Below are 25,838 nucleotides of genomic sequence, written 5' to 3' on the forward strand. Positions count from 1 at the left end.
GCCAACGTTTCTCCCAGTTCCAACTGGGTATTTTCACGGCTGAGGGTAGGAGTAGATTGATGTTGATGGTCGGGACTATTCAATATACTCGTATAGTCGGGGGTCAGCAGGGTGTATATATATTTATATTTATATATATATATATATATATATATATATATATATATATATATATATATATATATATATATATATATATATATATATATATATATATATATATATATTTATATTTATATATATATATATATATATATATATATATATATATATAATGTGTGTGTGTGTTTTTTTGTATAGAAATATAATATATATATATATATATATATATATATATATATATATATATATATATATATATATATATATATATTCAGAATATGAACCCTATTCATATGGAACAAGTCCAGAGGGGCCATTTTCTTGAAATTCAAGCTTCCAAAGAATATGTTTGGTGTTCAATCCAAAGAAGCAACAGAAAGTAATGGATAATATAGAATGAAGAGATCAGTTATTAGGAAGGAAAAACATAAACTAACAAATAAACAGATAAAAATGTAAGTAATTTACTAAAATACAAAGCGAATTATTTAAGCAAAATACAGCTGCTCGCTCAAATCATTTTGTATTCTCGTTCTGAAAATGAACGCGCCAGGTAATAAATGTGACAGAGGAATAGACATCTGAATCGCTCTTGGTCTGAAACTACCCAATAATTGTGTATCTCTTCATTCTTCTAAAGGTTACTGAAAGCACTCGTCTTGTGATGAAATACAAACAACGGTTATGTCTTCCATTAAAGCCAAAACCAAAGCAGCTTCAGAATAATATTCTCTTGAAATCATTCTGAACATTCTCTAGAGCATAAAAGATGCATTATTGCTACATGAACCAGGCTACGACAAAAATATTTTTGAAAATATGCAAGAACCGGGGAAGTGTAATGCATTAATACATTCGCTCTTGAAATCATTTATGTATGCTCGAGAGATGAGCGTTTTGTGAATATATGATTTATGATGGAGTCGGTTGATGAAGTTATTCATATACAAATTAAAGTACAGAAATTTCTGTATTCATGTATATTTCAGAATACAATAAATAATTAGTGTATGCATATATAATATATATATATACATATATATATACACACATACATATACATACACAGTAATAGCTGACCAACTCGACACTGCCCAAGAAAACTCTGAATGACAGTCGATCATTTACCTAAGAAAGAACGTAACACGTGGTGAGGTTTTGATTAACATGTTTATTTAGAGAGATGAATACACAATTATTAATCGCAGAAAAGAAAAACATTTTCAGTGATAGTACACATACTTTACACGACAAAAGAATTCAAAGGAGATGCAGGAAAGTTTTCTAAATGTGGCCGCAATTCCAGTAGTGTTACTCAGCTTGACACTGAGTGAGAAAGTGTACGGACCTATTTCCTGACACTCCATGTTCCACACCAGTCCAAAATGTTTCCCATGGCTGAGTCTTTGCCGGGATCCAGAGTAAATAAAGTACCCTGGAGGACGTGAGTATGGGTTTGAAACCTTCGCGAAAACCTTCCTTAGGTCAAGTACAGGCAAAATTTTACCAAGGAGGATGTGAGTATGGGTTTGAAACCTATGCAAAAACCTTCCTTAGGTCAAGTACAGGCAAAATTTTGTCTAGATCGGTCAAGCAGTTTGGATTTCTATAGAGCACAAGTTTACATACATACATACATACAAGTATAGTTACATTTCAAATATATAATATATATATATATATATATATATATATATATATATATATATATATATATATATATATATATATATATATATATATGTATGTATATATATATATATCTTTGTCTATATATATATATATATATTTTTTTAAATATATATCTATATATAGATATATATCATATATTATATATTATATGTTATATATCTAGACAAATGTATCGATATATATATAAGTATATACAGATTATATATATAGACATATATATGTCTATATATATATATAGATACATATCTATATATATATATATCTATATATAGACGTAAAAATATGTCTATATAAGATATATATGTTTATATATATTTATCTATATATACAGATAACATATATACCTACAGTATATTTAGACATTTATATACATATAAGAACATATGTCTATATATATCGATATATATGTCTAGATATATATATACTGTATATATAATACATACATATATATACATAATTACACAAATATATACTTTATACATACATACATATACAGTATATATACTGTACATATAAATACACCCAGACACCTAACATTACCACACTACAGAAAACTACAGACCATAAAACGACTTGCCTTAAGATTTACGACGCTGTCCTGTCAGTGGTCATCGTGAAGGCTGGGGGGGGAGGGGCAAAAAAACATCTACTCGTTGACCCTAAACCGTATCACGCCATCTTCCTTCCTCCCAAAGTATTCACACGGGAAGCCAGGCCACCGCCGCAGTCGCCCACAGTGTCAGACGGGTCATTTTTTTTTCTTTTTTCCTTTTTTCGATCACAACTCAACAGGTCCTCTCACCTCCGGTCCCAGGTCATTTTGGAGCGAGCTGTCTTAATGTTACGTCACTGATTTGATTTGAGATCTGTTTTAATTTTTTTGGGGGTGGGGGGAGAGAGTGGGTTGGGTGATTGATTGCGTTGATAAATGCGCAAGCACGCGCAGCACATACGTTCACAAAGCAGGTACGGATGTTTTATGGAATTGTTTGTGCGTGCGTGTGTGTGTGTGTCTTCGTTTGTTATTGCAAGAATGTATGTATATATATATATATATATATATATATATATATATATATATATATATATATATGCGTGTCTGCGTTTTGCTATTGCATGAATGTATATATATATATATATATATATATATATATATATATATATATATACATATATATATATATACTGTATGTATATATATATATATTTATATATATGATATGTGTGTGTGCATGTATGGACATTAAATATAAAACGGATAATTCTTCTAAGCATTAGTATTTAAACATATTACAACATCATTTTTCTATATAGTATCTATCTATATATATATATATATATATATATATATATATATATATATATATATATATATATATAGATATAGATATATAGATAGATAGATAGATAGATATATACTGTATATATATATATATATACTGTATATATATATATATATATACCTAGTGTGTGTGCATGTATACAGGTATTAAACCAATGTGCAATAGTGTATGCTTGCATGTAAACCGATCACACACCTAATTCGTAAGAAAAGCAAGCAAAAGTCCACTCCTAATTTGATATAAACAATCCGAGAGAGACTTGCAGTCATCGCTCACTCACAAACCAGCAGAAATCAGGAGACGAAGAAGAGACCAGTTGTAAAATATATAATGTACAAAACACAGCGCTTTACGTGTGTAGTCAAGCCTTACATGTGTGCCAACACTCCACGCTACACATGGACAAACACACGCACACACACACACAGGGACTCGCTTGCGTACACACAGATGCATACAAACACATACATACACGTAAGATACACATAATCGTACATGAGTCTCATAATTAAGCTCCACGTTTTATAAATTTTTTTTTATCATTGGTGTCTATTATTTATTTTTGGAATGCTTATTACTCAATTTTCATTTTTTTAATGAATGACGTTTTTCGAAATACACTGGGGTCAGAATAACACGTCCAAGCTTCTCATAAATCCGTACAGCATTCGATACCTGGCGCGCATATTAACAGTAACACACGCAAGCATATTCACTCACTTTTTTGCCTTTACTTCTCTCTCTCTCTCTCTCTCCCTCCTCTCGTTTATCAATTCCCAGTTCCTCTGGTCATCAACGACGCTCGAGAGAATGAAGAATAAGAAGAAGAAGAAGAAGAAGAAGGGGAGAAGGAAGAAAAGGTCAGGTCAACACTTTTTCAAGAAGCCCCGGCCGTGACCTGGGGTCACAAACGCACAAGCGCAACTCAGAAGCGAATCGGGAAAGGCTGGCGGATTGGTCCCCAAGTGACGAGTGAATGACGCAACACGCGCTCTCCACGGCGGACACAGCAATACTGAGGCTGCGTTCGGTAGGTTGAACGACAGAGAGAGAGAGAGAGAGAGAGAGAGAGAGAGAGAGAATGAATGAGAGTGTGTGTGTACCACCGAGAGAGGGAGGTCACCAGTTTCAACAGATAGGGGCTGACACAGGTGAAAAAACTCCTTCTATTATCTATCTTTACAGTCCTTTTTATTTTCTTTTTTTCATTCCGACTGGAATAGAAACAGTCGCCACAGGAATGGGCGGTTGCGAGGGAGAGGTTTGATGGGTTCAATGATTTTCGCTTTTCTGTGGGGATTAACGATTCTCGTTTTGCTTTGAAGCACGTTAATCACCTTCCTTCTCTCTCTCTCTCTCTCTCTCTCTCTCTCTCTCTCTCTCTCTCTCTCTCTCTCTCTCTCTCGATGAGGACTGTTTGGTTCTCGTTCTCATTAAATGTCAACGCTCCTGTCTGCGTTTTATGTTCATGATTTTCAACGGGAATCTCTCTCTCTCTCTCTCTCTCTCTCTCTCTCTCTCTCTCTCTCTCTCTCTCTCTCATGGAAAAATGTCAAATTTTACATTTTCATTTTTCTCTAAAATGCATAAAAAATTTGTTTTATTCTCTCTCTCTCTCTCTCTCTCTCTCTCTCTCTCTCTCTCTCTCTCTCTCTCTCTCTCTCTCAAATGAATGAAAATTTTGTTTCATTACATCTCATGAACGATTTACACGCATTATTATATACCTCTCTCTCTCTCTCTCTCTCTCTCTCTCTCTCTCTCTCTCTCTCTCTCTCTCTCTCTCTCTCTCTCTCATGGAAAAAATGTCAAATTTTACATTTTCATTTTTCCATAATATGCATAAAAAATTTGTTTTATCTCTCTCTCTCTCTCTCTCTCTCTCTCTCTCTCTCTCTCTCTCAAATGAAGGAAAATTTTGTTTCATTACATCACTAACTCTCTCTCATGAACGATTTACACGCATTATTACTCTATACTCTTTCTCTCTCTCTCTCTCTCTCTCTCTCTCTCTCTCTCTCTCTCTCTCTCTCTCTCTCTCAAATGAAGGAAAATTTTGTTTCATTACTTCACTAACTCCCTTTCTCTCATGAACGATTGACACATATTATTACATCTCTCTCTCTCTCTCTCTCTCTCTCTCTCTCTCTCTCTCTCTCTCTCTCTCTCTCTCTCTCTCATGGTATCCATGAATTTAATATTAACCTCTTTAACAACTCTGATCAAATATTTATTTATTTATGCGTACATACACTCATAAAACCACGTATACGAACAAATAATGTATGCAAATACACTGCCAAACATTCAGCGTCATGTTGTTACCATAAAAAATTTATGAAATTTATGACCTCGAGCAAAATAGCAGTACCTCTGACCTCACACCAGAAGGTCAAGGTCATTGTAAACGAGAAACTGCGACATTCTCTCAACAAAGGGTTTAATTATGAGGAGAAGAGTGAAAACAGCACTTCCATAATATATTTGATCTATGAAAATGTTAAGTATATTATGTATATTTAACTCTCTCTCTCTCTCTCTCTCTCTCTCTCTCTCTCTCTCTTCTCTCTCTCTATATATATATATATATATATATATATATATATATATATATATATATATATATATATATATTATATATATATATATATATATATATATATATATATATATATATATGTATATATGTATATATATATATATATATATATATATATTATGTATATATATACATGCATATACACATATAATTATACATATATACAGATACATAATATATATGTTTATATATATATAATATATATTATATATATGAACTAAAATTAAGCCAATAATATAGTTTAATTCTGAATTCACTCTTCCTCGGGAATAACTTACACCCAAATGGAATTATGACTGGCGATTACATTTGGCTAAGCCAGGATTCGGACCTGGGTTTCAGGATATAATTATCATTTATAATTCTCCTTAGCTGCAGGTTATTCCCGAGGTACAGACAGCACGATATCAGAGGATATTTAAGGGTTAATAACTGTGTGTATTTAAAAAGGGGTATTTTGATCACCAGCTAGACAAATAGTGAAAGCTTTTAAATATACAATACAATCAATCTTCCCCAAAACGACCAGATAAAAAAACAGTAAAAAATGCGCCGAAGTTTCTTAGGCGCAATCGAGTTTTCTTTACAGCCGCTACAACGTATAATCAAGGCCACCGAAAATAGATTCATTTTTCGGTGGTCTCGGTATAATGCTGTATGAGCCGCGGTCCATGAAACCTTAACCACGGTCCGGTGATGGCCTACCCTATATCGTTGCCAGAAGCACGATTATGGTTAACTGTAACCTTAAATAAAATCAAAACTACTGAGGAGGCTAGAGGGCTGCAATCTGGCATGTTTGATGATTGGAGGGTAGATGATCAACGTACCATTTGCAGCCCTCTAGCCTCAGTAGTTTTTAAGACCTGAGGGCGGACAGAAAAAGTGCGGACAGAATAAAGCGAGGACGGACAGACAAAGCGGGCACAATAGTTTTCTTTTACAGGAAACTAAAAATGCTTGAGTAGGACTTTACAGTTAGCCACTAAAGGACCCATTCCGAAAGCCTCCCCACTAACCCCACCCCCGCCCCCCACCGCCCCAACACAAAAAATAAAAAAAAAATCAAAAGAAGTCCTCCGTCATACCGCAGGATTTGCAAGCCGAATATTCGTTGACATACTGCAGCGTCAATATGGCTAGGATTTCGATCCGGTATTGCAGAGCGAAGCAGAGAAATCCTGATCGGTAATTGGGTCTGGGATCTGCCTCTCGTAGGATCTGCCCTTCGTAGGATCTCCCCTTCCATTAGCGATCCTAAGGATGTCGACGGAATGTTGAAAGCACTCAGGGTAGTGATGAATGATCGATTTGATGAAATTTAGGATGTCTGGCCAATCACTGGTGGGGCCACTTTCCACATTGCAGTGCTCAAGACAGCGAAAAAGGGGTTGTTGGAGGCTGGATTAATATATATATATATATATATATATATATATATATATATATATATATATATATATATATATATATATATATATATATATATATATATATACAGTATATATATATATATATATATATTATTTTATATAATATATATATATATATTATTTTTATATATAATATTATATAATTATATATATATATATACATTATACAATTAATATATATATAATAACTTTTAGAAATAACTCACACACACAAGAGAATTGTAACAGAAAAGTGCACCTTCCCCGACAGGATTCGAACCTGGCCCTTCGGCTTAAATACAGTACTACAGTCTCTTTGCCCATTCGGCCTTCAAGAGAGGTATGAGTTGTTATCGAATCTAATATCAACCCCTCACCATGATAGTTGATTGACAGGTTTTTAACCCGAAGTTTTTGTCACTTATACACACGCGAATTTCTTTACTAACAAACATCCACGTTGGGGGGTAATTCAACCCCTTTCATTCCTTTTACTGTACCTCCGTTCATATTCTCTTTCTTCCATCTTACTTTCAACCCTCTCCTAAAAACTGATTCATAGAGTAACTGCGAGGTTTTCCTCCTGTTACACCTTTCAGACCTTTTTACTGTCAATTTTCCTTTCAGCGCTGAATGACCTCAAGGTCCCAGCGTTTGGCCTTGGACCTAAATCCTATATTCATAGTCATATTCACTAACAAACATTCAGAAACAGATTTCACTCAATATCGAATTCGATTACATTTGGAATTACTTACAGGAGAGGGGCACATACACTTATCAATTACATTGATAAATTACAATTATAATTATAATTTCAATTATAAAGCCCATCTGTATTAAACATATTTGAAGATAAAAATTAAGGATACGACTGCAAGTTTGAATTGGTCTTATAAAGGTAAACACACAATGATACACAAGCAAAAATTTTCGTGAATATAATAATAATAATAATAACACATAATAATAATAATAACACACACACACACACATAATAATAATAATAATAAAAATGGCAGATGAACCCACGAAAAAGAATGGATTTTGAATTTGGTCTTATAAAGGTAAACACACACTGATAGATCATACAAAAATTTTCGTGAATGTAATAATAATAATAATAATAATAATAATAATAATAATAATAATAATAATAATAATAATAATAAATGGCAGATGAACCCAGGAAAAAAGAATGGATTGTTGAACGAGACACTACTAGCAGGAGGGGGTGGGGTTTGATGGGGGAGGGGAACAGGCAGAAGGGTAGGTGGAAGTCATCTTTGGGGTAGGTAGGGTATAGATAGGGATGGGGGGGTTCAGGGAGGGTGGAAGATGAGGGAGCCCTCACGGGCGACCGGATGATGGGGGAGAGCTGGGGGGGTGGCCGCCTAGATTTGCACAGTGGAGTTCTGAAAGCGATTCGAAGAGTCATTTTTCCGCCCTCCAAAAGTTAATCTCCAGGAGCGCAACAGCAAGTGATGATTAAACTCCCGTACTGCCTTCTTTCCTTTTCAACTGCTTTCTTTATTTTGCTCCTAATACTTTTTCCTTATTTTTATTTACTTGTTTGCGCTGCTTCTGTCGTTGTTGACAGATAGGAGCAATCGCACCGAGAGGAAATCAATAACCATCCAGGCATTCAAAGCGCCGCAGGATATTGAGCAACGAACGAACGGCGAACGGAAAAATGCCCCTGGTGCCTCGGGGGAATGAACGCGCGCGCGCGCATTTCCAGGCCGGCTGGCTTCATATCGTTTTGTTTACGGGGTGACTCGTTTTAGCCCAACATAAAATAGAACAAAATGGTCTAGAATGAGTTGTCTAGTTGAGAAAGCTAGAGTGGTTGGACAACTAGATAAAAAGATACACAAACAAAGACTGAAGAGGCGAAGCGGGAATGGAGGTCAAGTAAAAGGTTAAAATGCCTACAGTACACCACGTAAGGTGCACTGACGGCACTATCCCCCGTAACCCATCCCTTTCCCAAACCCCTGTGGTCTAGGGTCCTGAACTATGGGTATAAGTCATAATATGAGCGGCTATTCAGTCGAAAATCCCATGACATAATAGAGCTGTTTAATCCTTCCACAAATAGAAATGATGCGCGTTCTCTCTCTCTCTCTCTCTCTCTCTCTCTCTCTCTCTCTCTCTCTCTCTGTTTTTTGCTCAAAGTTTTTTTTCTGACACAGCATTCCACTTCACCGATTGTTATGATCTGCAATAATTACTTTAAAAGTAATTATTGGAGATCATAACAATAATTACTTTTAAAGCCCCTGTATCTCTCAAATAATTTCTTTACTGCTTGCCTATTTCTATTAGCAAATTTATCAACTTCTCAATAAATAAATGATAAAACAAACATACATGTTGGCCCTATACGAAAAAAAAAGGGATAGACAAAGTACACCAATTACAAAGACTTTTTTTATTAACAGCTATCTGCCGCTGAATGGGTGACCCCAGGAATTCACCTTCCTACCCCTTTTGTGATAACAGGAGTCGCGCAGAAAAGGCACACATGTAAAGGTCGCATCCTCATACTTTCTGTATATGAAAACGGTAAGATGGAGTGTGTTGTCGTTAGGAGAAGTGTGCTTCTTTTCTCAAACATTTTCTAGATAAGTAAAAATATCATCTATCCAGGACCCACTGAGACAGGTCGGCCAGACAATGACGTCACACGGGCTCATCGCAGGCAGGACCCATTAATAGCTCGTCGAGACAACAGAACATTTGCCCATCCTTCGTCTTAGCATTAATGGTTTCAGTTTTCTATCAATTTTCTTTTAATGGTGGTCTACCAGTAACCCCATTATTTGTCAGTGTCAGTTATTTTGCTAAAAAATGCACTCATATATCACAACTGTAAGTTAATTTTTCTATCGATAGCGAGGGTAAGAACAACTCTATATTTTATTGTTTGAAACAATATCTTGACGCAAACTGTAATGAAGATTACTTAGAATGCCTCAGACATTCAGTAAATGAAAAGAAGTTTGTCCTCGAGTAACCTATGTACATTTATAAGAGTACTAAGTATTTAACTGGCCTTGGTTTACAACGTGTAAATCATGGGCCATGGCTCATTTTACAATGTCGACTCGGGTGTCTCATCATTAATCCCTTGTCTGGCCGATCTTAGTGGGTCCTGCGTCTATCATACAGAAAGGGCGACAGACTATCGCATTAATCCTTCAGCTGCTAAGTCGGGAGTGAATCATATGTGCGGGACAATGCTTACAAAGATGGCTCATCAGTATCTCATCGAGTCCTCTGAACACTACACCGTCTACCTCCATTTTGTACTCATTCTCGTAATGCCTGGATATGAGGACACTCAAGTCTAAACACACTGCTTTTCCCCTAGCAGTCCTTCTTACTCTCTCACCAAAACTACGTATTTTTCCACTCACACAAGTTTTCCACCTATTAAAAATCTGCTTTGTTTGCCTAATTAAGTTTGACTTAGAAAAGAAACTATATCACCAGCCATTTTAACTTAGGTAATACCTCAGTCACTCCTTTTTTTTCAAATCTGCATGCATCAAAACACTCTATCAAATAGAAAAGAATAGAATATAGAATTTAGGCCAAAGGCCAAGCGTTGGGACCTATGAGGTCATTCAGCGCTGAAACGGAAATTGACAATAAAAAGGTTATAAAGGTGTAACGAGGTGAAATCTCGCAGTTGCACTATGAATCAATTGTTAGGAGAGGGTGAAAAGTAAGATGGAAGAAAGAGAATATGAACGGAGGTACTGTAAAGGGAATGAAACTGGTTGAAGCTAGGGGCCGAACGGACGCTGCAAGGAACCTAAAGTAATGCCTACTGTACACAGCATGAGGTGCACCGACGGCATTAACCGCCTACGGGGAAACTCTATCAAAAATATCTACGAATGTCCTCCTTCTGAAACCACGTACTTCCAGAAACAAGGGCCCTTTCATAAAGTACTTCCACGAAACTCATCTCCACTCTCGCTCACTCCTGAGAACTCTATACTTGCCAACAATGACATTTCCCTTTCCGTCACCTCTTTTTGGATTCGATGTCACCTAACACAAGTAGTTTAGCTTTTTCCTCCTCCAAGCCCGGACGAATTTTCCCGAGATGTAACCGAATATTGCACCAGTCCGGGACCTTGCCCTGAAAAAAAGCGGGACGCCATATCTTGAAAACTAACCATAGAATTTTCTTGAAAATAATCCCATTACGTTTCCCACATCCAATTGTGCCATGTTTCATCCAACTTCTTGATCCTAACCCAACCTAACCTAGCCTAGGGGCACGGCAAAAAAAAAACCGGTGCTGGTGCAATACTAGTATACATCTCGGGAATTGCAGCCCGGACATGTACAAATTCACACTCCCCAGCCTAAAACAATTCACCGTGTATTTCACTTGCTTATATTTTCATCTATTTAGTAATTTATTAATTTTTTTTTATTTTCTACCAACTGATCTCTTCTTTCTGTATTTCTTATCGTCTTCTGCAACTTCTTGCAATTGAACACCATATTTTTTGGCAGCTTGAATTTCAAGTCAATGGCCATATAGGCTTGTTCTATATGAATGGGGATTTATTTTCTGAATAATAATAATAATAATACATTACATATTAATAATACACAATATTATAATAATATAATAATATTATTATTATTATTATTATTATTATTATTATTATTATTATTATTATTATTATTATTATTATTATTATTATTATTATTATTATTCACAGAGTAGATGAGAAAGAAAGATAAAAAACTGATAAGTATCAAGACCTGAAAATCGAAATAAGAAGGATATGGAATATGCCAGTGGAAATTGTACCCATAATCACAGGAACACTAGGCACGATCCCAAGATCCCTGAAAAGGAATCTGGAAAAACTAGAAGCCGTAATAGCTCCAGGACTCACGCAGAAGAGTGTGCTACTGGAAACAGCGCACATAGTGGGAAAAATGATAGACTCCTAAGGAGGCAGGATGCAGCCCGGAATCCCACACTGTAAAAATCGCCCAATTAGGATGACTGTGATAGACCAAAAAAAATTAATAATAATAATAATAATAATAATAATGTTTTCCCTCCTGCTGTACCCAGTCTTAACTGCACAACCTTTGAACAAGAATATTTCACAATGCACAGTTACATTCGTATAAATTTGTCAGACAAAAACAATTACGGAAACTTAAAATTCATACCTCGAATTGAAAACAAACGCAACACATTTAATTCTAATAATATCAGAGTTCAACAGAATTTTTGCAACGAAGATAACAATAATAACAGAGAGCAAATATGCCTTTCTATATTTCTGAAATGATTTGCACGCGAGCAAAAATTTCCAATAGTGAAAAGGCAAATATATTATAAATTTCCTGGGAAAAGAGATGGGTTAAAAATGTTTCTCAATACGGGTGGAATATAAAACCAAACAAAAACACCTACATCTCGAAATGTCACTACAGGTATTTTTATTTTTGTGTGTGTTCCCTCTCTCCAACAGGTCGGCTAATCCTATTTTCGTTACCTGCCACGGAAATATGGAATCTTGATTCAGTTTTAATTTTTATAACCTTACAAATAATGCGTTTGTATTCTCCTCAGCACTCAGCCATTTCTCCATACAGGGGAGGGTTTTACAACAAACGAAATATTTGTCACTGCCACATTCATACTTTAAAATCTTCGTTGTGGATGAGCCCAGTGTGCAGAATTCTTCCACAGTAATGGCTGTTTCATACTTACATAGAAGGCTCATCAGCAGCTCGTCAAATACCCTTAACATGGAGCCATTCATTCCTATCTCTCAAGCGCTCTGATTGGCCGAAAGTGCCCCTTAGTGCTTGGTTTCCACAGCCTACTTTTCTCCCCAAAGCGAGATAGTGCCGTCAGCGCACCTCACGCTGCGCACTGTAGGCATTACTTAAGGCCCTTTGTGGCGTTCCTTCGGCCCCTAGCTGCAATCCCTTTCATTCCTTTTACTCTACCTCCATTCATATTCTCCTTCTTCCTTCTTACTTTCCGTACCCGCCTAACAACTGTTTCCTAGTGCAACTGCGAGGTTTCCCCTCTTGTTACACCTTTAGAATCTTTTTACTCTCAAATTCCCTTTCGACGCTGAATGATCTCATAGGTCCCAGCGCTTGGCCTTTGGACTAAATCTTCTATATTTCAATCCATTCCACAAATCATCCCTTTCTCTTCCTCAGTGGAACCAATCGAGAGAGAGAGAGAGAGAGAGAGAGAGAGAGAGAGAGAGAGAGAGAGAGAGAGTTAAGATATACCTTAGTTTAATCCAGACCACTGAGCTGATTAACAGCTCCTAGGGCTGGGCCTGAAAGATTAGACTTATTTTACGTGGCTAAGAACCAATTGTTACTTAGCAAACGGGACCTACAGCTTATTGTGGAATCCGAACTGACATTATAGCGAGAAATTAATTTCATCAACAGAAATAAATTCCTCTAACTCTTCATCAGCCGGTCATTGGAATTGAACTCTGGGCCCATCGAGGACAGTCCGCAGCTCTACCGACTCACCCAACGAAGAGTCCAGAGAGAGAGAGAGAGAGAGAGAGAAAACTTTAGCCGGCTGTCCTTCCTTTCTCCAAATAGACACAAGGCAGCACACTAGCCACGGGTTTAAAACCTTTCTCCGCTAATTAGTTTCCATTTGTTTCCCCGGAGTTTTCTAGCACTCGGCAGGGAATCGGCTCCTCCGTAATTAATTGAAGGCCTTCCCTTGATTAACCTGCATTCAAGCGTGTTCTTCGTAAGTCATAAAATAAGGCTTCATGGCCGAGTGAAAAAATACACTTTCATTCATCTCAGCTTTCGAACTCCGGTATAGAAAACACAGTGAAAGCTACAATGAAAGAAGTAAAAAAAATGCGTCTGAGTTTTCGATAGAGCGTATAATGCTGGATGAAACTCTCAGCCACGGCCCATGAAACTTTCTGCCGGCCGTGGTGGCCTGTGTTGTTGCGGTGCCAGACGCACGATTTTGGCTTACTTTAACCTTAAATCAAATAAAAACTACTGGGGCTAGAGGGCTGCAACTTTTGGTATGTGCGATGATTGGAGGGTGGATGATCAACCTACCAATTTTCAGCCCTCTAGCCTCAGAAGTTATGAAGATCTGAGGGCGGACAGCAAAAGTGAGGACGGACAGACAAAGCCATCTCAATAGTTTCCTTTTACAGAAAACTAAAAACAGGAAAACAGAAAACTACCTTAATTAAGTCCTCCTGTCATTCATTATTCATTGAATGAATGAGGAAGCACTGAATTAAGTAGTTTTTCAACAAAAAATAACTAAATTGTGTTTTTTGTCATAACTCTTGACTGGATTGTACTTTTGTCGTGTTTCTCGACAATGTATTATGTTGGATTGCTTTTCCGTCATGTTTCTCATTAAATGTCTTGTTTAGGAAATGGTTGGCTTCAAAGAAGCATCATTGCGCACACACAAACCAGAGAGAGAGAGAGAGAGAGAGAGAGAGAGAGAGCTCTGTCGTTAAGTACTCGTTTTTTGGCTTCTCTTTATGTGAAGTATTCAACTGAGGGTACTTGAGAATAAGTAGATATTAAAATAAAAATTAAAATGCATATATATATATATATATATATATATATATATATATATATATATATATATATATATGTATGTATATATATATATATGTATATATATATATATATATTATGTACATACATACATATACTATATATATATATATATATATATACTGTATATATATTATATACTGTGTGTATATATATACTATATATATATATATATATATATATATATATGTATATATATATATATATATATATATATTATATATATATATATATATATATATATATTAGAATCTACTGGTCACTCTTTTACTGGCTATGTATGTAATTGTAATAGCCACAATGCCTTTCTTATCTTCCTCGAGTTCTTCCATTTGGATGTTTGTCACTACAAAGCTTTTAGGAATAAATGCAAGAAATATGAAGTCATTCTGATGTCCGGTAGTGGAATCGATCTCCCATCCAGAATATTCAGAACGAGGCCACGTTGCCGACAGAGTGACCTCGTTCTGATTACTCGGGATAAGGGTTCGAGTCCCTCTACCTGACATCAGAATTACTTCATATTTCTTTCATTCGGATCTAAGGCTTTGTAGTGACAAGCGTATCCAAAAAGCGTGAAGAATTCGAGAAGATGGCATTGTGGCTATTACAATTATATATGTGTATATTATATATATATATACACATACACTTGTATGCATACATACACATATATATTATATATACATATACTTATACTATGTGTCAGTATATATACACATACACATATATGCATACAAACACATATATATATATATATATACATGTATATGCATATGTATGTATGCATGTACAGTATGTATGTGTGTGTATGTATATATATATATATATATATATATATATATATGTATATGTATGTATATATATATTATATGTATATATATATATATATATATATATATATATATATATATATCAAATTAACACGAATATTTTGATAAGTGATGTAAACGTAACTAAAAAAAATTATTTAATCAAGCAATTTATAAAACTTTTGTTTCGCGACGCCAGGGTTTATATAAACCAAGTAAAAAAAAAATAATCAAAATTCACAAAACTGGTTTTTATACAATGAATGACCTAAAAAGGCGCGATTTGTTTCGACCTTCAGTTAGAAAAACACTGCAAATGTTGTTCGGAATAAAAGGCTAGGCTTTTTGTTCGGGTGTTGAAATCTTTCTTGTTGGAAAACACATACCAATGTTTTTCTGGGAGAGCTCAACACAAATCTGTAACGGTTTTCACTGAGAGAAAATGCGTATGTTGTATATATTTATCTAGTAATGGATACTAAAAACTATACGTATTAAAAACTAAAAACTGAATTTGACATACATCTTTTTATCAAAATAAATTTTTAAAAACTATATTTAGCAATACTACTTCGTCAAAATAAAAATATAGATGCTATATTTAGCGCATACTAATTTACTAATATAAATGCCAAAAACTACATTTAGCACATACTCCTTTATTAAAATATATAATAACTATGTTTAGCATACTACTTTATCAAAATATATAAAAATTATATTTAGCATATAGGCTAATGTTTTATCAACATACATAAAAAATATTTATATTTGTCATATAGGCTACTATAATCAAATGTATAATAAATTAAAAAGTAAAAAATGCGCCTAAGAGTTTTCTGTACAGCGTATAACGCTGTAAGAAACTCTCAGCCACGGCCCATACAACTCACAAGCGGCCCAGGAAACTTTCAGCCACAGCCCGGTGGTGGCCAATGTTGTTGGCACCTATATCGGTGCCAGACGAACGATCATGGCTAACTTTAACCTTAAATAAAATAAAAACTACAGAGGCTGGAGGGCTGCAATTTGGTATGCTTGACGATTGGAGGGTGGATGATCAACATACCAATTTGCAGCCCTCTAGCCTCAGCAGTTTTTAGGATATGAGGGCGGACGTACAGGCAAAAAGCCATCTCAATAGTTTTCTTTTACAGAAAACTAAAACTATGTTACCATATACTACTTCATGAACATATGAAATAAAAACTATATTTTAAAGGTACTACTGTATATTTTAATAGAAGCCGTATACTGAAATCTTTGCCAGTTTGGTAAAAACTGGTTAATTTATACTTTACCTCAACAAGAATTAACTGCACTTCATTTTTTTATTATTATTATTATTATTATTATTATTATTATTATTATTATTATTATTATTATTATTATTATTATTATTATTATTCAGACAAAAACCCTATTCATAAGGAACCAACCCACAGGAGTCATTGACATGATATTCAAGTTTCCAAAGACTATGTTTGTTCATTTGACAGAAGTTACAGAAATAGAAAAAGAAGAGATCGGCTATTAGAAACGAAAAAATATATTAAATTAATATAGAAAGAGATATAAATGTAAGTAAATTATAAAATACAATGAGAATTTGAGACAGTACGTTCGCCCTAAAACATAGGGTGTCCCAGGAGAAAGCAAGCATAAATGTCACCGCCACATTCAAAATAAAATGACCCAAAAAACTAAAGCTTCCAGCGAAAAAGTAAACACGTCAGTATGAAGGATGTATTAGAAACACGTCAGTGTGAAGGATGGATGTATTATAAACACGTTAGTATGAAGGACGTATTAGAAACAGGTCAGTGTGAAGGATATACGTCAGTATGAAGTAAGTATTATGAACACGTCAGTATGAATTATGTATTATGAACACGTCAGTATGAATTATGTATTATGAACACGTCAGTATGAACTATGTATTATGAACACGTCAGTATGAATTATGTATTATGAACACGTCAGTAAGAGGGATGTATTAGAAACACGTCAGTATGGAGGATGTATTAGAAACACGTCAGTATGAAGGATGTATAAGAAACACGTCAGTGCGAAGGATGTATTATAAACACGTCAGTATGAAGGATGTATTAGAAACACGTCAGTGAGAAGGATTATTATTAACACGTCAGTATGAAGGATGTATTAGAAACACGTCAGTGTGAAGGATGTATTATAAACACGTCAGTGTGAAGGATGTATTAGAAACACGTCAGTGTGAAGGATGTATTATAAACACGTCAGTGTAAAGGATGTATTAGAAACAAGTCAGTGTAAAGGATGTATTATAAACAAGTCAGTGTAAAGGATGTATTATAAACACATCACTGTAAAGGATGTATGAGAAACACGTCAGTATGAAGGATGTATTATGAACACGTCAGTATGAAAGATGTATTATAAACACGTCAGTATGAAGTATGTGTTATGAACACATCAGTATGAAGGATGTATTATAAACGCGTCAGTATGAAGGATGTATTACAAACACATCAGTATGAAGGATGTATTACAAACACATCAGTATGAAGGATGTATTACAAACACATCAGTATGAAGGATGTATTACGAACACATCAGTATGAAGGATGTATTATAAACACGTCACTACGAAGGATGTATTACAAACACGTCAGTAAGAAGGATGTATTACAAACACGTCAGTAAGAAGGATGTATTACAAACACGTCAGTATGAAGGATGTATTACAAACACGTCAGTATGAAGTATGTATTATAAACACGTCAAAAAGGCAACGTAATATTCCCACATTATTTAAAATGAGGGAAAACAGAGAAACAACATCAAAACCTAAGTAAACAACGAAGAAATGGATATAAGAGAGAATATAAAATAAGATCAGATATTATTTACTCCAAATATAAGAGAATCCAACGTATGCAAATTAGCCAGGCACGGGATAAGTCGCTCGTCCCAAACAGATTGCCAAGGTTAATGAGCTAAATGACACAAAACTCTTGGCCGGTGTCACGTGATTCAGTTGTGGAAAACTCGGATAGTGTAAAACGAGACTATAAATTCAGAATCCGAACTGAATTTTTTTCCCCCGTTTGCAGCAAAGAAAACGGGATTAATGGTACAAAAAACAGAACAGGAGTATTAGGGGTGTCTATAGAAATCATTTCAAATATAAGAAAATGGGATTTCGCATTCGCATATAAAATGTATAGAAAATGTGGATATATACATTATATAATATATTTTATATATAATATATATGCAATGTATATGTAAATAAATACATAAACTAACAACACACACACACACACACACACACACACACATATATATATACATATATATATATATATGTTTATATATATATATATGTTTGGTTATTTTATATATATATATATATATATATATATATATATATATATATATATATGATATATATATATATACATATATATATACACACACACACACACACATATATATATATATATATATCACACACGTACTCGTCTGCAATTCACAAACCAAACAAAAAAGCTGGCAGCAAATACTGCCTTAGGCAAAACTTGAAATGAACTCAGCTACAGTAAACAAAGATTCAACCAATCTGGGCCAAGCCAAGGGCAGCGACCGGAATCATAAGTTTTTTGTCATATCCATATTTTTTTCGTTTTCTGTTTGATTCTCGTGTTTTTTTTTATTATTATTTCACAAGAAAATTTTATAAGAATGTGGAGAATATGAATTATGAAAAGACGATAATTTTATATTTGCTTTTTTTATTTGGTTATTTTAATGTAGGCGACAACAAGGCTCGGTAAAAACAAATCAGGTTTGTAAGTCTAAAGCCTAATAGTAGAGGGGAAGAAACATTTCCTAGCCTCTCTCCCTTGCTCCTCGCTTTCATGCTAGGGGATCGAACCCACATAACCAGTTTGTGTTTTCAGTTTTCAGTATCTTCATAAAAAATAAAAAAAATTAATTTGTATCCACAGACATTTTTGCTCTGAGTACAATGATAGTTTATACATATTATCAGCAGTGGGGTTAGTGTCGTCAGTGCACCTCTTGCGGTGCACTGCAGGCATTAGTCAAGGCTGCTTGCAACTTCCCTTCGACCCCTAGCTGCACCCACATTTTTTGCCTTTTACTTTACTTCTATTCCCTTCCCAAGCTTCTGTCCAACCTATCTGTAACCAACCCAGTTCCAACATAAGAACATAAGACTTCACCTCATTTATTTTCCGGATCTCTTTATAACCTTGCTGCCCAACCTCTCCAACTCCCTGCTTAAGCGCCGAATGGCCGAAAGTGCTCCAGAGTTTGACTTGACAGCCTAAATTTCACAACACCATAAATGACTCCGTGACGTCACAACGCCTTCGGCACACTTCAAAAGACCTAATGAATTTCTCCCCTCCTTTAATGATTAGCCAATTAAGCCTCAGTGCAAAAGTAAAATGAAGGGTCCTTCAAGAACTTGACTGTAATTATGTTGTAATTACGGCGTAATTAGCTCCAGATACTGAGTTGATTTATAAGGATTGGGATAATTCTGTTACACTTGAAAAATAAAAGTGCCACTCTTGTGGTTAGTGCAATAGGCCTACCTTTTCATTTTTTTTTTTTTTACTTCAATTAAGATCGAACTTTTCCTTCGTGGAAGGAGATTTAAAATGCTGCTCAAATTCAACGCGAGTTCACGTTGAACGCTCCTTGGGTTCAGTTGCAAAAAAAAAGTTCATTTTCCAAAAAAAAAGTTTATCGCGTAAGTTGTAATTATTAAAAAAAAAACTTGCAACTCAAATTGCTGTGTTCTGCCTTTGATTGCTAAATAAATGTGATGAATCCCTCTGTAAACACACATGCACACACACACACATACACACTATATATATATATATATATATATATATATATATATATATATATATATATATATATATATATATATATATATATATATATATATATATATATATATATATATATATATATATATGTATGTACATTATATATATAAAACTTTGATATCATATTCTCCTCTGCTGTCTAGTGCAATCAAGGTGAGCTGCAATTAATGCAACATGGTTTATACAGATTACTTCACATTAATCCCCAAAACCACATGCGAAAAGTATACATTTCTCTTAAATATTTACTCAGAGTGAATAACGTCATAATTACGAATTAATCCCTTCATCTTTGTTAACTTTGTTAACCTAAGTTAACAAAGCAATTCAAACTAAACTTTAGTGACAAAATATTAAGAACATTAATATTCTGACTTCAGAAATACTCACAAATCCGTACAAATGAAGACGAAAATTTGAAAAAGTTAATATCCAACATCCAGTGAAATACTATTTTAGCTTTAGATAATATTAAGGATGATTATTTGTCGTTCAAAAACAAAGGCTTATTTTGCCATGAAAGCTTTTAGTTTTCCAAAGAAAACTATTGTGCTGGCTTTGTCTGTCCGTCCGCGCTTTATTCTGTCCGCACTTTTCTGTCCGCCCTCAGATCTGAAAACTACTGAGGGTTAGGGCCGCAAATTGGCATGTTGATCATCCACCTCCAATCATCAAATACCAAATTGCAGCCCTCTGACCGCAGTAGTTTGTATTTTATTTAAGGTTAAAATTACCCATGATCGAGCTTCTGGCAACGATATAGGATAGGCCACCACCGGACAGTGGTTAAAGTTTTATGGGCCGTGGCTCATACAGCATTATACCAAGATCACCGAAAGGCAGCTCTGTTTTCGGTGGTCTTGATTACTATACGCTGTAGCGGCTGTACAGAGTTCTGTAACCCTGCGTATACCTTTAAGAAATATTTATCTGATTGATACCCAATTTAGCAAATTATTTGTTTCTCCAAATACTTATTTTAGTAAATTCTTATTTTAGTAAATATTTTAGTAAATACTTTAGTAAATGCCTATTTTAGCCAATACTTCTTGCTGTAAATACTTATTTTAGTAAATACTTTTAGGAAATACTTAGGAAATACTTATTTTAGAAAATACTTTTAGGAAATAATTTAGTAAATATTTATTTTAGAAAATACTTTTAGGAAATACTTTAGTATACACTTGTTTTAGAAAATACTTTTAGGATATAATTTAGTAAATACTTATTTTAGAAAATACTTCTGGGAAATACTTTAGTGAATACTTTAGGAAATACTTTTGGGAAATACTTTAGTAAATACTTCAGAAAATACTTTTGGGAAATACTTTAGAAAATACTTTAGAAAATACTTTAGTAAATACTTAATGTAGAAAATACTTTTGGGAAGTACTTTAATTAGACACTTATTTTAGAAAATACTTTAGAAAATACTTATTTTAGAAAAAACTCCGGTAAATACTTATTTTAGTAAACACTTACAAATGTTTATTTCCAACGTTCGTGACCTTTGTACTAGTGACGTCACGTGAGGTCACCGCCACCCAACCAATCGGGATTCGAACAATTCCAACCACAGAATGATTTTAAGTGAACAAATTCGCAAAAATCATTTACGAGAAATGCTGTAAATATTGGAATTTTCTTTCAACGGTCAACTAAAATAACTATTAAAGCTAGAATAAACAGAGCAGTTGAATAGAAATTACAATTCTGTGAACGCGCTGAAATGTTGCTGAGAAAAATGCGTGAACGTTTTATGCGAATGTTTAGTATAAAAATGATAATGGGTTTTTAACAAGGAAAATATACATTTTTGCAGAACTCGTGATGGTATATACTATATATTATATGCTATATATGAAAAATATTTAGTAACAAAAATATACACTATATCCTGCATATATATATATATATATATATATATATATATATATATATATGTGTGTGTGTGTGTGTGTATGTATATATATATAAATACATAGTGTATATTTATAATTATATATATATATATATATATATATATATATATATATAGTTAGTGTGTGTTTATAATTATATATATAAATACGCACACATATATATATATCAACTAAAAATTTCCCTTCGGACAATATACATGAAAAAATATTATTCCCGAGTTAGAGCGAATTGGATACTAAAGGACATTTGTAGCTTAATGCTTGTATATGAATCATGGTGATGTGAAAAGATCCATTTATTATTATTATTATTATTATTATTATTATTATTATTATTATTATTATTATTATTATTATTATTATTAATATATATATACAGTATATATATATATATATATATATATATATATATATATATATATATATTTTCCCTAGTTTTTTTTTAGTTGCTCAGTAAAGAAACTGATCTCGCAAACCGTTTTAATTACGATCCAGTCGTCCAACGAGAAACTCATGGAGAATTCAGCCTAAAAAATATTTCCTACGAGAATAAAAAGAAGCTTCGTTAAATAATTATCTCTAACTTGTGGTTTTAAGCACTGCCAAATTTACCAGTGAATTAAAGATAGAGATAATTAAGTAAAATAAATCACTTACTGTATATCCTATTCCGTGATAAAGGACACAAAACACTAATTACTATAGCAAAATCCACCTAGCTTTGCAGCTAAGCCCCGCCCACTGATTACGTCACGACCATTCCTTGAAGCTGATTGGTTAGCAATGGTTTCGAAAAGTTGGTTAATCTGAGGTTGTTTTCATCTTCATTTATTTTGCAATCGTTATTTTACCGTACTAAAATACATTCTGCTGATTATCAAAATGAAACGTTATTATCCCCCGAGATAAAATCATAATACACATCTCCCTAAAAATGGCAAAAAAAAAAAAGGAAAATATGAATGAAGTCAGGAGTGTTCCACGATGCTGCAATGTTGTGTTTCGTAAATGAGGTTCACCTGAATTCGAGGGTGAATCAGTGACACTGGGAATGTCTGCGTTCGAATCGGTGTAGGCCTAATGTGAGCCATTTAAGGTATCAGTGTAGGCCATGTGAGCCATTTGCTGCATCAGTGTAGGCCTAGTGTGAGCCATTTAAGGTAGCAGTGTAGGCCTAGTGTGAGCTATTTAAGGTATCAGTGTAGGTCTAATGATTGCCATTTAAGGTATCAGTGTAGGCCTAGTGTGAGTCATTTAAGGTAGCAGTGTAGGCCTAGTCTGAGCCATTTAAGGTAGCAGTGTAGGCCTAGTGTGAGCCATTTAAGGTAGTAGGCCTAATGAGAGCCATTTAAGGTAGCAGTGTAGGCCTAGTGTGCGCCATTTAAGGTAGCAGTGTAAGCCTAGTGTGAGCCATTTAAGGTATCAGTGTAGGCCTAATGAGAGCCATTTAAGGTGTCAGTGTAGGCCTAGTGTGAGCTATTTAAGGTATCAGTGTAGGCCTAATGAGAGCCATTTAGGGTAGCAGTGTAGGTCGCGTGTAAGCTTTTAAAGAGATATGCTCCTGACACACGAGAATTCTCCGAAATAATAATGACAAATAATCGTGAGCTAATTTAGCCGTTCCAAAATTATCCCAGGGATAAGCGACACAAAATTAATTGGCACAAAAATAAAACACCAAGGTTAACGAGCTACGGCGTGAGGCAAAACTGGATGCGGTTATTTTAACGTAAGTATTTTGAGGGGAAAATTCAATTCTATTTTCAGCTATGAAGAAAGAAAACTGCCAATCGTTTCTGTAAAATAATATATATATATATTTAGGTTCAGCTTTCAGTCATATGAAACTGGGGACCACGAATGTGAATATTTAATAGACTTTGTTGTCAGAAAAGACATTTCAATAAATGGGAAGAACACAAAAATCATAATAAAAATGTTAGCAAAAACGTAAAGAACATGGAAACGCAAGACTCGCTGGCAAGCGAAAAGAAAATGGGACTTCGAAATGTCCACAATCAGGGTAACTCATAAAAATAGAGACGCTAATTCTAGACCAGTTACCGTAATGATGTAAAGGGAATGAAAATCGCATGAATGAATATCTTTAGGATATTTGTACAAAATATATATAAAAAAATGGGACATCAAGATATATTCGGAGAAATCTTATAATAGAAAAACGTAGCCCCAAAAACAAAGCCCCATCAGTACACACAAACAAACAAACAAAAAATGAGTCAGTTCCCAAAAACAAATTATCACCCGGTGATATGATGATATAAATGATGCAGATGGCAAATGGAACAGCTGCTACAAAAATACAAAATTTAGCCAATCACGCCCAACTAATTAACCACATGCAGCTTAGGGCAGCAGAAATGAGATTTTGAATTGCTTCACTGGTGAAAAAATAAATAAATAAATTATACATATACATTTATATATTTTTTCACCAGTGAGCAGTTCTGGTTATATGCTATATATATATATATATATATATATATATATATGTATATATATATATGTATATATATATATATATATATATATTATATATATATATATATATATATATAGTGAGGATTGAGAGGGGGTTCTATCAACCGGTAGACATCAGCAGGTTAGGTGAGGATCATTCCATTATTCCTTTTCAAGGTACTTTATTGTTGCTGGTGACGTTTCAGGACAAAGTCCCATTTTCAAGCTATAAAATAAAAGTTAAAAGTTAAAATAAAAACTGACTAAAATTAAAAAAAACTTTATACATATATACAATATTTTTTCACAAAGATAGGGAGCAGTAATACTATATAAGGTGCTGGAAGGCACAGACCGTTATATTCGGGTTATATCAGCTATCGACTTAAACTCACGAGAGATACAGAGGTGTTGAGAAGACTGGGTGTTTAACTGTGAACTAGTTGTTTAAAAGAGTGTTTCCAAGATTGCTAAATATTGTCTGTTAGAGTTTGGCCTATAATTTTAAAATCTCTGTAGTTTATGATTTGCATTTCTTTGCATGTTCTCGTATTATGAAAATTCAGGATTACATTTGATTCGATAGCTAACGCCTGATGAGAGTCCAATTCACTTTGAGTAACCTCCGTGTGGAGCGACGTACTTCCCAAGATTACATCTAGGCAATTAAATAAATATACGACTCCTGAGGTCATTAGTGGACGAGTATGTTTAAACAGAGATTTAATACCATTGGGTTGCAGGGTATATATATATATGTGTGTGTGTCTGTCTGTGTAGAGAGAGAGAGAGAGAGAGAGAGAGAGAGAGAGAGAGAGAGAGAGAGAGAGAGATTTATAAATACAATTTTGTGTGTGTATATATATATATATATATATATATATATATTATATGTTTGTGTAAATTTCTGATTCACATCAG

General features: G+C 34.1%; 1 protein-coding gene across 4 annotated transcripts in view; it reads right to left on the reverse strand.

Annotated features, from left to right (window-relative positions):
• The window catches only part of LOC136855058 (guanylate cyclase 32E-like), a 437,545-nt gene that overhangs the window by 392,070 nt on the left and 19,637 nt on the right, over window positions 1-25,838 (reverse strand). Inside the window, exons 1-2 of one of the 4 annotated variants that reach the window (XM_067131828.1) lie at window positions 4,054-4,165; window positions 2,372-2,660 (exon numbers count right to left, since the gene is read on the reverse strand). The exons of 2 other annotated variants lie outside the window; for them this stretch is intronic. The gene's annotated coding sequence lies outside the window, so the exon portion shown is untranslated. Of the gene's footprint in view, window positions 1-2,371; window positions 2,790-4,053; window positions 4,166-25,838 lie in introns of those variants that run through there. One more of the 4 variants, XM_067131829.1, reaches the window with a different exon arrangement.

This window comes from Macrobrachium rosenbergii, chromosome 30, assembly GCF_040412425.1.
Source record: "Macrobrachium rosenbergii isolate ZJJX-2024 chromosome 30, ASM4041242v1, whole genome shotgun sequence".
Lineage (NCBI taxonomy): Eukaryota > Metazoa > Arthropoda > Malacostraca > Decapoda > Palaemonidae > Macrobrachium > Macrobrachium rosenbergii.